Below are 16,999 nucleotides of genomic sequence, written 5' to 3' on the forward strand. Positions count from 1 at the left end.
ATCGTCCTATTTTTGTTTGCTAACCATCCACATACATGTTCCAGCCACCTGGGCATCACAGCAATAAAAAAGGTTGGTAGAGAGCTGCTTTTTTTGAGACTTCCTCTGGGGTACTTTGGAAGTTTGCCAACCCCTCCAAGAGTCTGTAAGGTTCCGTTTTCCCTGGAGCTTGTCGGGGTTTTCCAGGCTTGAGGTAAAATTCTGCAGTAACTGTAGGTGATTTTCTGGTGCTGGTGATGGGAAGAGGTCGTCACATGACTACAAATATGCAATTTGCATATATGTGGTCACAAGCCAACTTAATGTGTGTGGCCTCACTCAATACAAGTGGATTAATCGAGGCTGGACCCATCTAGTCATAAAGTGCCCGACAGTATGCAAATTGCATACTTGTGGTCAAGTGACCGCCCTCTCCCGATGGTGGCACTGGAGACTCCTCACATCATGTGGTATTTGTACTGTGAAGATTGTGACCGAAGACTTTAACCTGAAAACTGAACAAACCTTTTAATGTTACTGGAGAGTGGGCTAATAAGACTGTAGTGCCGCTGGTGGTCCCTTGAATTTAAATTGCTCAATTTTATGCTGGTCCCTGAGACATATGAAATTGTTCACTTGGCAGCATCTCAAACATTCTAGGTAAAATTTGTTAAGTTTTTTAATGTTTAGTGTTTTTATAGTGACATTTTGGGAAGTTCTTTTTTTTCTTCAGAACAGACATGCTTTTACTATAAGTATCAGAAGAAATGTGATATTTGTGTCTTGAACAATCTTTTATGTAATTTCTATTGTTCTGCAGAAATGGCCGACTTCCCTGAGCAGTCCATCATGTACGGGTTTCCTGAGCACAATTTGGTAACAGTCTGGTAGCTTGAATGGTCCCAAGTAGAATAAATAAACTGATGAAATCACCATCTGACCTCTGGCGCTGACTGCCTTTCCTAACACTGAGTAAAAGCATCTGTAAAAAGACATATATTAAAAAGGTTTGGACAGCTTGTTCCTCTCCAGCCTCTATATTCGGCACTATGTGGGCAGTATTGTACTGATGGGCACAGGCAACGAGTAAACAGAGTAAACATGAGATAAAAGTGAGCCGATGAATGGTTCGTTGGTCAGACATTCTATCATTTTGATGGCCTACCTCAGACTGCATCTGCCATTAAAAAAAAATCCAATGTGCTTGACCGGTGTCTTGAAAGTTAATGAACATTCGTTGATTGTTTATTGGTTTAAACAAACGGTTGTTCAATTCACCGAAACTTCCAACGATTGTTCGTCATGGTCGTAATTGGCCTTTTCACTTCTATGGGCACTATAAGGAGTCATCTAAGGCACCATTGGAAAAAAAAAATCTGATTGAAGAACGTGAGCAACCGCACATTCAGGAGGGTTTTAGTAACTTACCCCTGCAGGAGTTCCCGCAAATAGACATCCCAGTACATCTTGGTGATCATGCTGGCACGGAAGCAGTGTCCGGCGTGATCACTGATGGAGTTTAGCTTATCTGACAGTTGAGCTCCTGTTCCAACAGCCAGGACCAGTGCCAGCCAAGTCATTTCCTAGCTGCTAAACGATTTAGATGCCTAAATCATTTGCGATCGTGTCATTTAGAAGGCTATGAGAGGGAGAGGGCTCCTTCTCTCATTCCATTGCTAATGCTTCGATGCGTTGTGTGACCTTCGAATATGCCAGGTACGGTGCCACAAGCAGGGAATAACGAGCCTCCTATTTCAAATGAGCGTTTTATACAGATGTGCTGTGTATTTGCTACACTATGCATGCAAATAGCACACGCACCCATTACAGCTGAGTGTCAGTTTTTAACTAATACATTGTTAAGAGTCAAAAAATAAAAAAGTCCAGATAGTCCACCTGCTAAGGTGTAAAAACAAATAAAAAAAAACCAAAGAAACAATTAGGATGCAATTAGTAGATGTGTGAATGTAGCCCAATAGCTCGTTCAGATGAGAGTATTATATGGATGCTTGCTGTTCTGGTGCAAGAGCACACTGACCAATGTAATTCAATAATTTCTCATGCACTGAGTGTCACTGTGAAAAAAAAATCAACAAAAAATTGGATTCCATACGGATAAGGATGAGCGGACCAGGGGAGGTTTGTGTTCTTTTTCCCGAAATTAACTTTATTCCAAAGTGTGAGTCTCAACCAAGACTCATATGAAAGTAGTGCATGCTGCAATTTTTTCTAATGGACACAGTCCGAGGAAGAAATCATTCATCTGAACAGCACTCTTGAATAACATGGGTCAGTTTGCTGTCCGATTAAATATTGGATAGCACAGGTCCAATTTATACGCTTGTCTGCATGAGCCCTTAAACCCTGACAGGTGTACAGTAATAGGCTGCCGTCACACGTTCAGTATTTGGTCAGTATTTTACATCAGTATTTGTAAGCCAAAACCAGGAGTGGGTGATAAATGCAAAAGTGGTGCAGATGTTTCTATTATACTTTTCCTGTATTTGTTCCACTCCTGGTTTTGGCTTACAAATACTGATGTAAAATACTGACCAAATACTGCTAGTGTGACGGCAGCCATACCCTGCAATACACATGTGATTGACAAGTAAAGAGATAAATGAAGATCGAAGTCCCATGAAGGGGCAAAGTAAAAAAATAAAATAAAGAATAAACTGTAGAAATATATGCCATATATAAAAAGTCCCATAAAATAAAAAAAAAACAAAAAAATCATTAAATAAATGTTTCACAAATAAATATCCATTTTTATGTTAAAACAAAAAGAAACATAAAAGCACATATATTTGGTATTGCTGCGGCCAGAATAATCCGTGTCTATAAAACTGTCACACTCTTTAACTCTTACAGTGAACACCGTAAAAAAAATGAAACTTACAAAAGCTCTATTTTTTCATCATACCACCACACAAAAAGTTCAATATAACATGATAAAAAAAAAGTTGTATATAAATAAAAATGGTGTCACTGAAAACATCATCTCGGCCCGTGAAAATGAAGCTCCCATTCAACTTTGTCAGCGGGAAAGTAAAAATATTGCAAAGCAAATAAATTATTTTGAACAAGTGTTTTTAGTGTGTAAGAGTAGCAAAAAATTAGAAAACATATAGAAATCTCTTATAGCTGTAATCGTACTGACACGAAGAATAAACTATAATGACTAATACCGTATGATGAATGATGTAAAAGATAAAAAAGAAAAAGCATTCGAGAACTGCTGTTGATTTGTTTATATTTTGCCTCCTAAAGATCACGATAAGGCTCAGTTCACATTTATCCCGTGCTCTACGCTGAACGCGTACACTGGGGTTTCACTTTAAACCTAAGACAGGATTCAGACAAAACACAAACTGAACATATATTGTAATGAGGCAGATGTAGGCACTGTGGAAGCTGTCTAGCCATTGTCCCGGTGGTGTCCATCTTTTCAAGTGTGCACAAAAACATGGTCAACTACAGTTTTGTGCACCTCTGAAAAGAAGGACACCTTCTGAACAGAGGCCAGAGTAACTCTGCTGCCTCTTGAATTATGTATTTTGAACGTTTAGATGGAAAACCCGATGTTTGTGCTCTACTTAAAGCATAAATGTGAACCGAGCTTTAAAACTGATGCAAAAGGCGATAACTCGTTTTATACACTGTAATAGGGCTAGTGCACATGACCATTTTCTCTGCATCCGAGAACAACACTCTGATTATTCTGATAAGAGTGTGGTCAGAGTTTGATCAAAGTGGCATCAGTTTTTCCTGGAGAGATTAAAAAAAGGTTTCTCTACCTTCTCCATCCTTTCAGTCCTTGAAAATTGGACCTCACTCAGATGTCATTCCACTGCAGTCTGATGCTTTTTACGGACCCGTAGACTTGCATTGACAATTTTGATCAGACACACTGATCAAAATCAGACAATTAAAATACTTAGTAACAGCCCAGTCAGATAAGATAATATTTATTCTATACATTCAATGCCGAAAAAAAAGCAACATTGCTATTTTTGGGGCCATTTCAACTACTGAAAGTAGAATAATAAAATATCAAAAAGTCATATGGACCCCTAAATGGTAATAATAAAAACTACAGCTGGTGTCAACAAAAAATAGAAAAGTTATAGAGGTGGAAAAATCAAAAGTAAAGAAGGTCCACTGGAACTTTTTCACTGAAGATGCCCAATAAGCCTGGAGCCGGCCTTGTCTCACATGATCTGATCCAACAGACGATGTTCTTATTTATTCTTGACATCATACTCTACACAACATTTAGCTGTTCATGGTTTTGGGATATTTTTTGTTCCTTTTTCGTCTATTCTGTCATCAGCATTATGTTTGCTTGATTACTTTGCAACTGATCGATCAGCAAAGAGCCAAAAAAAGGCGCTGACTGCTAAAACAAAGGTTTGGAAACCAGCGCATCCTGTTGTGTCTGATTTCAAGGGCTTGACCCTAGCATGGAGAAATATAACTTCCCTGACTGTGTGGAAATCGTACCAGATGGGTTTGTATGAATATTGAGATGTCTGTATTTTCATAGGACATATTATCACCAGAAAGTCATTACCAACACTATTCATTTGCAAAATTTTCAGACTCAGATTTTCCAGGCGTAAATAACTTTTGGATATGAGATCAACACTCGCTCCTAAGGTAAAAATAACCTAAATTAGAAAATGACTAACTGTGGCCACACAAAAGTCTAATATACCATAGAAATTGAAAGAAGTTTGTAAAACAAAAGTTATGATGGACACAAAGGTAAAATGATCCACACATTCGACAGGATAAGAGATGACACTGATTCCGGTGGTTTCAACTCTTAGACGCTTCCGAAAACTCAACATCTAAGTGGTTATAGTGTATGTGTCCTTTTTGTCCCTGTTGGCATACCCCCTCTTATTTGTGAACTTTGACATTGAAAATTTAGGGACATTTATGCTCCAACAAACCAGAAGGGACCTTCCAATTTTTTCGCATGGGTCAGCCCTGAAATTTTTAGGGATATTTTCAAAACAGCCCACACAATTCTTGCAAATGTAGAACTGTTGGCAACTGTACCCCGCTATGTAAACGTAGGGTGGCAAAAGGTTTACTGGGAGCTATGGGGCTAAAAAAAAGCCCCCGGCTCTGCCTCCTGTATGCGCCTATTTGGCTGTGCCGAAGGCAGTTTTAGTAATCTGGCAATCAGTGTTTCTGCATTTTGGTGTTATTAGTGAAGTGCTTATGTAGTAAAATGCCTTAAGAAGGCTAAAAAAATGCAAGAATTTTTAAAAGTACTTTAAACCCTCCCACCCCAAATGTTCCCATTTACAAAATGCTTTGTCGTGTAAATAGAAATATTGAAAGAGTACATGTGACGCCCTAGGGTCCTGGTTGTCACAGTGGCATTGCTTTCCTCAAGGGAAGAGTGATGTTACGCTTCGAAGCGATGGAGGATTCCTTTTGACAGGTAATTAGCACATACAACACCGTTCTGACTCCAGGCCAGAAGGGGGAGCTCTACACCCGACTTCAGGGGAGCTCCTCTCTCTGATCGGGAGGAGGAGTTAGTTGCTAGGCAGTTGCTAGACAGTTAGGAAGATTTAGACAGTTGGTGCCGGACAGCAGACTGGAGCAGTCTGAGGCAGAAGGATCGATGAGGGGCCATACAGCCTGATGTGCTGTAGCTCTTAGATAGCGAGATACAGAAGGAAGAACAGCCTTTAGCTAACGTGCCGGAGAGTGAAGAACAGGAATGTGACAACAAGGCAGAATAGCTGCGACAGGGCTACCTCCCTTATAGAGCGCAGATACCGGTAACCAGAATACTGAGATTGTGTCATACTCTAGGAGGCACAGCAGAAACCGGTAGGACAGCTGGACTACGCATAACTTGTAAACCTTAATGCCCAGGAGACACAGTGACACATAGAGCCCGGGTCATGATAGAGACCCTGTAAAAAGGCTCAAGTCACCTGTCATATGGGTTTGTGTCCCTCTTCATAAAGGACAGAGATAACTGAGAGGACCATGTTAAGAAGCCATAGGCAGGAAGGGACTATAATAAAACCGCGCTAAGAGGAAGGATTTTAACGTCACCTGGTAAAGCTGGACTCTGAACTCGCTTCCAAGCTGGCCGGACCCTGCCTGTACCTGTGATCTGGTGCCCTGGACTGTGGCTGCCTGCTACCATCAGTAAACCAGGTAAAAGACTGCACAACTGCATCCTTTGTTCTTTACTGCACCGCTCACCATCTTCCATCTATTCACTGGGAGCCCTGGGGACCTACTTCACCTGTGGGAAGTTATACCATCTGGCTGCCATAACATCACTCCAGAAGACCCCTTTGAGCAGCGTTGATCATCCCTGACCGAATACCACAGGTGGTGTCACGAACATTTATTTTACAAATCCCTTTAAAGACCTTTCCGTTAACATGAGTGCCCAGGGCCACGGACCAGGTCAACACCGCTGTGACACATCCCTTTAAATACCAGACCCGATACCAAGTAACCCACGGCCCTGACGGGCGTATTATACACATAATTGGTATAGCATAACCATAAAGACCTACAGTATACTATATAACAAAACTATAAAATATATTCCACTCGGTGATCGCTGTGAAAAAAACTTCTGCATTATTACACTATTTCAAATCATTCCACCTCAACAAAAAAGGGTTAGAAGTTAATATGTCCCATGCAGTCATTAAAGGAAATCAGTCAGTAAGACCAACCCTCCTAAGCCGTCTATATGGGCATGTAGGTCATGGGAAGCTGAATAAAATGACACCTTGATATCTGTGATCGGATGTCTTATTCTAGAGTATTCTACGTTTTTCTTAACCCCTTAACGACTGTGGGATTTTCCTTTTTTTTCTGCGTTTCCGTTTTTCGCTCCCCTTCTTCCCTTAGCCATAACTTTTTTATTTTCTTGTCAATATGGCCATGTAAGGGCTTGTTTTATGTGAAACGAGTTGTACTTTTGAACTACACCACTGATTTCCCCATTTCGTGTACTGGAAAACTGAAAACTTTTGAAACTGATGGTGCAGGTATCATCCCAGGTCAACGTTTTCCAGGAGAGGTTCCTCAAACAGCGAAGAAGGGAATATCACAAAAAAGGTGCAGAGTATGCTCCAAGAGGGGAATACGAACAAACAGAACTTACCATTGTCAAACCTGCCCTGAGAAACCTAGTCTTTGCATTAAGGATTGCTTCAAAGTTTGCCACATCCATAAATTAATAACATTTGTTTTACCCTGTTGACACAACACACTTTTATAATTTGACGCACTCCGCACAACTTAAATATACCATCACATTATAAATTCATACACCAGTAAAACCAAAAGCATTATAATCATTACTATAAAACTATGTCTCTAGATAAATTAAATTCATTGAGGGATGTAGTCTCCAAAATGGGGTCATTTGTGGGGGATTTCCATTGTTTAGGCACATTAGGGGCTCTCCAAATGTGACATGACGCCCACAGACCGTGCCATCAAAGTCTGTGCTCCAAACCGTCACTCCTTCCCTTCCGAGCCCTGCCGTGCGCCCAAACAGTAGTTTTCCACCAAATTTGGGGTACTGACATACTCAGGGTTAATTGCAAAACAGATTTTGCTGTCTCTTTTCTCATGTTACGCTTGTGAAAATAAAAAAAATTGGTGCTAAAAACATTTTTATGGAAGAAATGTAATTTTTTTTATTTTCACTTCTCAACTTTATAAATCACTGTGAAGCACTTGGAGGTTCAAGATGCTTATTACACATCTAGATAAGTTCCTTATAAACAACCACAGAAAGAATGGTGGAAAAACGTCCACACAATTTAGCAAAAATAGAAACAACCTTTATTAGTAAAATCCAGTTAGGTCCATATATATTTGGACAGAGACAACATTTTTCTAATTTTGGTTATAGATATTACCACAATGAATTTTAAACAAAACAATTCAGATGCAGTTGAAGTTCAGACTTTCAGCTTTCATTTGAGGGTATCCACATTAAAATTGGATGAAGGGTTTAGGAGTTTCAGCTCTTTAACATATGCCACCCTGTTTTTAAAGGGACCAAAAGTAATTAGACAGATTAAATAATTTTAAATAAAATGTTCATTTCTAATACTTGGTTGAAAACCCTTCGTTGGCAATGACTGCCTGAAGTCTTGAACTCATGGACATCACCAGACGCTGTGTTTTTTCCTTTTTGATGCTCTGCCAGGCCCTCACTGCGGTGGTTTTCAGTTGCTGTTTGTTTGTGGGTCTTTCTGTCTGAAGTTTAGTCTTTAACAAGTGAAATGCATGCTCAATTGGGTTGAGATCAGGTGACTGACTTGGCCATTCAAGAATATTCCACTTCTTTGCGTTAATAAACTCCTGGGTTGCTTTGGCTTTATGTTTTGGGTCATTGTCCATCTGTAGTGTGAAACGACGACCAGGAGTTTGGCTGCATTTGGCTGGATCTGAGCACACAGTATGGCTCTAAATACCTCAGAATTCATTCGGCTGCTTCTGTCCTGTGTCACATCATCAATAAACACTAGTGACCCAGTGCCACTGGCAGCCATGCATGCCCAAGCCATCACACTGCCTCCGCCGTGTTTTACAGATGATGTGGTATGCTTTGGATCATGAGCTGTACCACGCCTTCGCCATACTTTTCTCTTTCCATCATTCTGGTACAGGTTGATCTTGGTTTCATCTGTCCAAAGAATATTCTTCCAGAACTGCGCTGGCTTTTTTGGATGTTTTTTTAGCAAAGTCCAGTTTAGCCTTTTTATTCTTGATGCTTATGAGTGGCTGCACCGTGCAGTGAACCCTCTGTATTTACTTTCATGCAGTCTTCTCTTTATGGTAGATTTGGATATTGATACGCCTACCTCCTGGAGAGTGTTGTTCACTTGGTTGGCTGTTGTGAAGGGGTTTCTCTTCACCATGGAGATTATTCTGCGATCATCCACCACTGTTGTCTTCCGTGGGCGCCCAGATCTTTTTGCATTGATGAGTTCACCAGTGCTTTCTTTCTTTTTCAGGATGTACGAGACTGTAGATTTTGCCACTCCTAATATTGTAGCAATTTCTCAGATGGTTTTTTTCTGTTTTCGCAGCTTAAGGATGGCTTGTATCACCTGCATGGAGAGCTCCTTTGACCACATGTTTACTTCACAGCAAAACCTTCCAAATGCAAGCACCACACCGCAAATCAACTCCAGGCCTTTTATCTGCTTAATTGAGAATGACATAACGAAGGGATTGCCCGCACCTGTCCATGAAATGGCTTTGGAGTCAATTGTCCAATTACTTTTGGTCCCTTTAAAAACAGGGTGGCACATGTTAAGGAGCTGAAACTCCTAAACCCTTCACCCAATTTTAATGTGGATACCCTCAAATGAAAGATGAAAGTCTGAACTTCAACTGCATCTGAATTGTTTTGTTTAAAATTCATTGTGGTAATATCTAGAACCAAAATTAGAAAAATGTTGTCTCTGTCCAAATATATATGGACCTAACTGTATGCATACAAAGGAAAAGACAGGGGCAGGAATGGAACAAGCGGTAAGACACATTACAGCATCAACAGTGAAAGACCACACATGGTGGAGACCGGTCACAAGCGCAAGTGCGCAGCATATATTGAAAAATCAATCATCATGATAACATCATGTTAGCGTAACCTACCTAATGGTAGGCGACCAACACACATGTGGGCTCCCACCCTCCCCGACGCGTGTTTCAGAAGTAAAAATTTCCTTCCTCAGGGGGCGTGCCGTAAAGGACGGCAGGGCAGATTATAAGCAGAAGAAACCAGATGCAGTCACACTTACGAGACGCTGGAGACATGCCTCCACCCGGCGCTGACATCACCACTGATGTAGGTACACATGGGGCCCCATGTGACCACAACAACAAGCGGCGGGCAGCGTTGAGCAGGAGGAGGGACACCCAAGCATCACATCACGCAGCAGCCATCTTAAATGTGGGAAAGTTGCCAGTACCTCGCTGCAGAAAGCAGCTAAGTACTGCACACTATATGCATAGCAGGATATAAATAGCAGGATATAGATCAATATCACACAACCGCGGGCAGACTAACAAGTGCATATAAGGGGAACAATTACACAAAAACAAACAAGTATATGTTAGGACTGGCGGAACGCACCAAGAAAGGTGATATAGATGCGTTCGCAGTCCGGGGTCCACCGTATAGGTGAAAACCTGCTGCTAGTAAATACAGACTATGTGGCGGTACACTAAAGTATATTCACGTGGGTTCAACCTCACCCAGCGTGAAGGGAGCAATCCTGTGGTGTCACAGGATCGCGGTACCGCACCTAAAGCGCGAGCGAGTAGTCAGCGTAGTTAACCCCAACTGGGATTGAAGTCCGATTAGACCCTCACTGGCACTACACCGCAACTGGGTGTGAAAGGAAACTAAATATAAATATATAAATGCACAGGAGTGCGAGCAATGCCGCACTGACGGACGCCACCAACCACACTGGCTTGGGTATGGAAAGCGCTAGGCAAGCGCACGGCGCCGTACAGGCGGACACAGCAAGAGGACGCTGTAATGTGTGTATCGTGTGTATCGTGCAGATGATTAGTCGGGCGCTAGATAGCTACCAACATCCGCGAGCAGACAACAACTCTAGGGAGGGATATTTAGGAGCTTTCATCCATCGACATACATTCATCTACACACACACATATAACATTATGAGACAATACTAGCGCATGGCCGTGCGGTCATGCGCAGTTTATATAGTTGCAGCACAGGAAGTGGCTACAGAACTTTTGCCCTTCCAAGACCTGCCAAGAGGACCAATGGAATGTGCCGCAGAGCCTGAGCACATGACCCTCGATCTCAAACGGGAGATCTTGCCCTGGGCATGCTCAGTGTGTGCAGATAAGGACTTAGTCCCAGAGAAGTCCGCTCGCTGCTGACCAATATTGGCTATAAAGGCAGAAGCTGGAGAAGCAGCAGTAACTCTTCTCACAGAGTCAGACTGAGCGAGACGCTGGGATCGACGTCCCTGCTGAGCAGACTCCACTGCGGCTGGAGGAGAATGGGAGACCGCAGCGGAGACGGATCGAGATTCCCCGTGTGCAGCAGAGGAAACTCGACTCCTAATATTACCCCCCCCTCCTTGGGCCTTGCTACGTTCGAAGGCAGCAATGAGCTGCGGAGCCCGAATGTGCTCAACAGGCTCCCAGGACCTGTCCTCGGGGCCATAACCCTTCCAGTCCACCAAATAAAATTTTTTACCACGCACCACCTTGCACCCCAAAATAGCGTTCACCTCATAATCGTCCGAAGACGAACCCGATGTCCCAGCAGATGACTCGGAGAACCGGGACATATACACGGGTTTCAAGAGGGACACATGAAAGGTGTCGGTGATACCCAGGCGTGGCGGAAGGGCCAAACGATAGACCACAGGATTAACCTGCTGCTTGAAAGGGCCCAAGTAGCGAGGAGCAAATTTAGTGGACTCAACTTGCAGCCTGATGTTTCGGGCGGAGAGCCACACCAAGTCGCCAGGAGCAAAGGTCAGAGCGGGGCGCCGATGAGCATCGGCGGAGGACCTCATTCTCTCCTTAGAGGCCCGAATGGCATCCTGAGTGCGGTCCCAAATATCCCGTGCCTCCACAGCCCAGTCTGCCACCCTGGAGTCGGCGGAAGACACGGGCATAGGCACAGGTACCCGTGGATGCTGACCATAGTTGAGGAGGAATGAGGTTTGTCCAGTGGAGTCGGCTATGGCGTTGTTCAGTGCAAACTCTGCCCATGATAGCAAGGATGCCCAGTCATCCTGCCTGGCTGAAACAAAATGTCGCAGGTATGTGACCAAGGTCTGGTTGGCCCTCTCTACCAACCCATTCGTCTCGGGATGATAAGCGGAAGAGAGATTCAACTCAATACTGAGAAGACAACAGAGCTCTCTCCAGAACCGAGACGCAAACTGGGGACCCCGGTCACTGACAATTTTGTCTGGCATACCATGCAGGCGGAAGATATGTCTAATGAACAACGCTGCCAAGGCCCGTGCAGAAGGCAACCGTGGTAGCGGCACCAAATGCACCATTTTTGAGAAATGATCGGTGATGACCCAAATGACGGTACAGCCGCGAGACTTGGGCAAACCCACAACAAAGTCCATCCCGACCATCTCCCAGGGCCTATCTGCCACCGGCAAGGGATAGAGCAAACCAGCTGGCCTTTGACGCGGAGATTTATTTTTGGCGCAGGAGACACATGCCAGAACATAATCCCTGACATCCCGGACCATATGCGGCCACCAGTACATCCTCGCCAGTAGCTCAGATGTCCTCTTTGTCCCAAAGTGTCCACCCACCCTGGACGAATGAGCCCAAGAGAGAACCTCCGGTCGCAAATTAATGGGCACAAAAGTCTTGCCCGGAGGCACAGACTCTAGCGAAACCGGCGCCACGGTTCTCAGGCTCTCGGAAGGGACAATAAGCCGAGGCTCCTCTTCCTCCTCCTCAGTTGACATAAGGGAGCGAGAGAGAGCGTCAGCACGGATATTCTTCTCCCCGGCGAGATAATGAAGAGAAAAGTGGAACCGGGAGAAGAACAGGGACCATCTGGCCTGGCGAGAATTTAGCCGCTGGGCTGTCTGCAAATAGACCAAATTTTTGTGGTCCGTGTAAACTTGGAAGGGAAACCGCGCACCTTCCAGAAGGTGTCTCCACTCCGAAAAGGCCAACTTCATTGCTAGCAACTCCCTGTCCCCGATGGAGTAGTTCCTCTCTGCTGGCGTGAAGGTCTTAGAGAAGAAGAAGCATGGATGCTTCCGACCTTGAGCATCCTTTTGGTAGAGGACTGCTCCAGCACCAACGGACGAGGCATCCACCTCCATTAGGAATGGCTTATCCACATCGGGACGATGTAAGATGGGAGCGCTAGCAAAGTGGGACTTAATAGAAGTGAAGGCCTTGGAGACCTCTTCCGACCACAATTTGGGATTCGCTCCCTTCTTGGTGAGGGCTACCAAGGGAGCTACGAGAGTTGAGAAGTGGGGAATGAACTGGCGGTAATAGTTTATGAACCCCATAAAGCGCTGCACCGCTTTAAGAGAATGGGGCTCTTGCCAGTCCATCACAGCCTGTAGTTTGGCAGGATCCATAGCCAATCCCTGGGCGGAGATGATATAGCCCAGGAAAGGTAAGGACTCCCGCTCAAACACACACTTCTCCAACTTTGCATAAAGAGAGTTAGCCCGTAGGAGATCGAAGACTCTGCCAACATCTCTCCGGTGGGAGTCAATATCTGGAGAAAAGATGAGAATATCATCCAGATAGACTACTACCGAGGTGGAAAGCATATCCCGAAAGATATCGTTGACAAAGTCTTGGAACACGGCAGGTGCATTACAGAGCCCGAAGGGCATCACCAGATACTCATAGTGCCCATCTCTGGTGTTAAACGCCATTTTCCATTCGTCCCCCTCACGGATGCGAATCAGGTTATAAGCACCCCGCAGATCTAGTTTAGTAAACACTCTAGCTCCCCGAAGCCTATCGAAAAGCTCAGATATCAACGGCAAAGGGTACTTGTTCTTAACTGTGATAGCATTAAGACCCCTGTAGTCTATGCATGGACGTAGTTCTCCATTCTTCTTCTGCACGAAAAAGAACCCTGCCCCAGCAGGTGACACTGACTTCCTGATGAACCCTCTTGCCAAATTCTCTTGTATGTACTGAGACATTGCCTCCGTTTCCGGGAGAGATAATGGATAGACTCGACCCCGGGGAGGCTCAGCACCAGGCAAGAGATCAATAGGACAGTCATAGGGGCGATGGGGCGGAAGAGTCTCCGCTGCCTTTTTGGAGAACACGTCTGCATAAGACCAATATTGCTTGGGGAGAGAGGAGAGATCTGCGGGTACCTCTGTAGTAGTAACCTGAACGCACTCTCGATGACACCTGTTCCCACAAGATTCACCCCATCCCAGAATTCTGCCTGAGGACCACTCGATGTGAGGAGAGTGGTACCGTAACCAAGGTATCCCCAAGAGAACCTCATCAATTCCCTCAGGAATGACGAGTAGAGATATAATCTCCTGATGAGATGGTGACATGGACAGAGTAAAAGGGATAGTTTGATGTGTAATCTGTGTGGGCAGTGTCGACCCATTCACCACTCGTACCGTTACTGGTTAAGATAGCATGACCAGAGGAATTGCGTGACGTTGGGCGAAGGCTAAGACATAAAATTGCCCTCCGTCCCAGAATCCACGCAGAGTTCTACCGAGTGAGAGGATGAGCCCAATGTTATTGTCCCCTTAAAAGACAATTTGGAGGCAAACGTCGCCGTGTCTAGTGCAACTCCACCAACTACCACTAGACGCTGACGTTTCCTCGACCGCTGGAGACATCTAGAGGCAAGATGTCCAGACTGTTGGCAAAGATGACAAATCTGGAGTGCACGAGCGGTCCGGGACTTAGATCCTGCTCGAGACTCTACCACAGGCTCATGGGGCTCAGGAGCCTGGTCTGGAGATTCCAAAGGTTTGGCGAAGGTGGGAGCCAGCCGAAACCTCTGCCTACACTGGGCTCGCTCTAACCTCCGCTCGTGAAAACGGAGATCAATACGAGTGGATAGAGTTATCAATTCCTCCAGTGTGGCGGGAATCTCCCTAGTGGCCAGGGCGTCCTTAATGTGGTCAGCCAGCCCACTCCAAAATATTGGAATGAGGGCTTTATCCGACCACTCCAGCTCAGATGCTAGGGTGCGGAAGTGGACGGCAAAATGACTGACCAAGGACGAGCCCTGAGTCAATGCCAACAATTGGAGCGCCGTATCATGGGTGACACGAGGTCCCAAAAAGACCTGTTTCAGAGTGCTCAGAAACAACGGAGCACTCTGCACCACATGATCGCTACGCTCCCATAGCGGCGTAGCCCACTGCAACGCTCTGTCCGACAGAAGAGACACTATAAATCCCACCTTAGCCCGCTCTGTTGGGAAACGAGAGGCCAGAAGCTCGAGATGGATAGAGCACTGACTCACGAAACCCCTACAAGACTTACAGTCACCAGAGAATTTCTCTGGAAGCGGGAGGCGAGTTAGAGTCGGGACAGGAGCGGCAGTGGACAAGGTGGCTGCAGCAACACTAGTAGCCTGAACAGCGACAGCAGTGACATCCACAGCTGAGGTTGAACGCTCAAGAGCCGCCAACCTTCCCTCCAGCTGCTGGATGTACCGCTGTGAACGCTGATCGTCCATCATTTACTAGCCAGACCCTGGCGCTAGTATTCTGTTAGGACTGGCGGAACGCACCAAGAAAGGTGATATAGATGCGTTCGCAGTCCGGGGTCCACCGTACAGGTGAAAACCTGCTGCTAGTAAATACAGACTATGTGGCGGTACACTAAAGTATATACACGTGGGTTCAACCTCACCCAGCATGAAGGGAGCAATCCTGTGGTGTCACAGGATCGCGGTACCGCACCTAAAGCGCGAGCGAGTAGTCAGCGTACTTAACCCCAACTGGGATTGAAGTCCGATTAGACCCTCGCTGGCACTACACCGCAACTGGGTGTGAAAGGAAACTAAATATAAATATATAAATGCACAGGAGTGCGAGCAATGCCGCACTGACGGACGCCACCAACCACACTGGCTTGGGTATGGAAAGCGCTAGGCAAGCGCACGGCGCCGTACAGGCGGACACAGCAAGAGGACGCTGTAATGTGTGTATCGTGCAGATGATTAGTCGGGCGCTAGATAGCTACCAACATCCGCGAGCAGACAACAACTCTAGGGAGGGATATTTAGGAGCTTTCATCCATCGACATACAATCATCTACACACACACATATAACATTATGAGACAATACTAGCGCATGGCCGTGCGGTCATGCGCAGTTTATATAGTTGCAGCACAGGAAGTGGCTACAGAACTTTTGCCCTTCCAAGACCTGCCAAGAGGACCAATGGAATGTGCCGCAGAGCCTGAGCACATGACCCTCGATCTCCAACGGGAGATCTTACCCTGGGCATGCTCAGTGTGTGCAGATAAGGACTTAGTCCCAGATAAGTCCGCTCGCTGCTGACCAATATTGGCTTTAAAGGCAGAAGCTGGAGAAGCAGCAGTAACTCTTCTCACAGAGTCAGACTGAGCGAGACGCTGGGATCGATGTCCCTGCTGAGCAGACTCCACTGCGGCTGGAGGAGAATGGGAGACCGCAGCGGAGACGGAACGAGATTCCCCCTGTGCAGCAGAGGAAACTCGACTCCTAACAGTATATACCCACATATATTCAGAAGGCGCACAGGAATAACCCATCCGCTATATTGGGGGTACAAGAACAAGCCCATATATCTATATATACATACGGTACAGCCAAAATACAATATCTGGCCATATAGAACTAGACACTATCATTACAGACAATTAATAATAATGCCGTCCTTATGCCTAATGTTTGTATATAAAGATTCGACATCTGCTGAAACCAGAAGAGTATCACTCTCAAGACATCGACCCTGCGCAAGAGATCACCCGTATCCCGCAGAAAGGAAGGGAGGCTCGCCACAAGAGGCTGGAGGTGGTAATCAATCCACTTATTAATGTGGTCCAAAAAATTCCCTCTACCAGACACGATAGGTCTGCCGGGTGGTGAGGAGGTGTTCTTATGTATCTTAGGGAGGAGATACAGTGTGGCAATGGTTGGTTCAGGGACCACCAAGGCCGATGATAGCTCCTTGGTGATAATGCCGTCACCTTAAGAATTCTATCTAATTGATTACAATATGCCGAGAGGGGGTTGTAAGTAAGCCATCTATAGCAAGTTGTATTATTGAGCTGACGATATGCCTCCCTCTCGTACATATTGGTGGGCCACAGGACTACATTGCCACCTTTGTCGGCAGGCTTAATTACCGTATTAGGTAGTCCCTGTAAATAACTCAACCTAAGTCTCTCCTCCCGTGTAAGATTATCATTTGCACGAAATTGTGGTATTTTATACAGATCCTCCATCACCACCCGGA

Source organism: Ranitomeya imitator, chromosome 5 (genome assembly GCF_032444005.1).
Source record: "Ranitomeya imitator isolate aRanImi1 chromosome 5, aRanImi1.pri, whole genome shotgun sequence".
Classification (NCBI taxonomy): Eukaryota; Metazoa; Chordata; class Amphibia; order Anura; family Dendrobatidae; genus Ranitomeya; species Ranitomeya imitator.